The sequence below is a fragment of the Acyrthosiphon pisum genome, chromosome A1 (genome assembly GCF_005508785.2).
Source record: "Acyrthosiphon pisum isolate AL4f chromosome A1, pea_aphid_22Mar2018_4r6ur, whole genome shotgun sequence".
Taxonomy (NCBI): Eukaryota; Metazoa; Arthropoda; class Insecta; order Hemiptera; family Aphididae; genus Acyrthosiphon; species Acyrthosiphon pisum.
The window spans coordinates 3706782-3708685 of NC_042494.1; positions in this window are offsets into that span (position 1 = coordinate 3706782).

A 1904-nucleotide genomic window follows, 5' to 3' on the forward strand; every position below is an offset into this window, starting at 1 on the left:
GTAATTCGTACAATTAATTTAGCCCTATACCAAGCAATAATACAATATGGACTATTAATTTGGGGAGGTCTCTCAGCTAATGCACTGAAACCATTGTAAATACATCAAAGAGAAATAGTTCGTATATGTTTACATAAATCCACTCTCGAAGGTTCAACTTTTACTAATTTCAAATTATTTAATGTATTACCAGTAGACATACTATTCAAAAAAATTGCTATCTTATGGGTAGTAAATAACTCAAATAACTGGTAAAATCTAAATAAAAGAGAAACAGTAGCTTATGATGCAAAAGTTATTTATTTTAAAAAATAATTTGGTCAAAAATTCGTGGACTACCTTGGTCCAACCTATTTTAATTCTATGCCTATAATTACAAAAAAAAAACATTGTCTGTACAATTTTTAATGCCAAAACATTAGTTGTAAAATGGTTGTTTATGTCTTTAGATCAATAATTATTTATATCTGTAAATGAAAACTCTGTTATCTGTTTTCTTTTTTTTTTCTCTTAAAAACCTAATCTATAAGAAATAATTTACTGTATTGTACTGTTCATAATAAGTATGTATTCACCTAAAATCAAATTGTAAATTTACATATTATATATTATATAAAATAGTTAACTCTATACCTTCGACACAAGCTATGCTTACGGAAGGTATATAATTTTTTTTTATTCAATTGTATGTATTTAATTGTATGTATAATATAATAAAAAAATTTAATAAAAAAAAAAAAAAATAACCAAGAGTAATTATTATAAAAATAATAACGATTTTGGTTATTTTGTTGTAATTTTATATAATATTAATTCAACTTACTCAGTTGTAATGGATGTGTTAAATAAATTTTAATTCAATTATAAATCATTGTTTTAAAACGATCTATCACTTGTCAACCTAAACATATTTTAATATTTTATTATACGTATATTGGTAGTAAGGGCGCCCGCAGGAATTTGTCAAGGGGGGGGGGGCAATGTATTTTAATTTTTTAATTATTGTTTAAACTGATTAGTGATAAAGTACCTTATTGTTTTTAACGTGTTTTCTATCATATAAGTAGGGAATTTAAAAATTAAATTATTAATTATGTGTATAGTTAGAACGTTAGAACTTAATCTTACAGTAGGTATTAGTTTTAATTAATTAATGTGCAACTTCAAATTAACAAATGTATTTTTTATACATAAAATGTAATCAATGATATGATAATTTTAGGTTACTTATAAAATTAAATGTTTCTAGATTCTATAAAATAAATAAATAACTACCAATTGTCAAACCATTTGGAAATAACTTATTTTTTTTTTTAATTAAAAACAAACATAGCTTATATTGATTAGAGCTATAATATAACAGTATAGTAAATAACCTTTAAATAAATTATTAAACAAATATGTATTCATACATAATATAACATATTAAATTATATAAAATATAAATAGTAAAAATAATAAAAACTTAATATTCTAAAATAATATATATTTATATATATATATAGTATATACTCTATAAGCCTACAACATAATGAAATAAAAAAGAAACATCATAAAGATCAAACTTAATATGAATTACACGTGTTACCTTACACAACTTGGGGTTCTCAGAAAAAAATAATATAAAAATATCAACAAATAATTATAAATAACAACCATTCAGTCATTGAATAATAGTTCCATCCTTCGTGGTAGTAAACCAAATTCATTTAAAATTTCTTCAATTAATTCTAATTTATGATTTTTGACAAACTCTTTATGAACAGCTATCATGCATAAACCATTAAGTCGATTATCACCAATAGTATTTCTTGTCCAAGTTTTTACTCTACGCAGTGTACTAAAAGTTCTTTCTACTGAACAAGTAGTAACTGGTAGAGTTAATGCAATAGTTAGAGCAATTT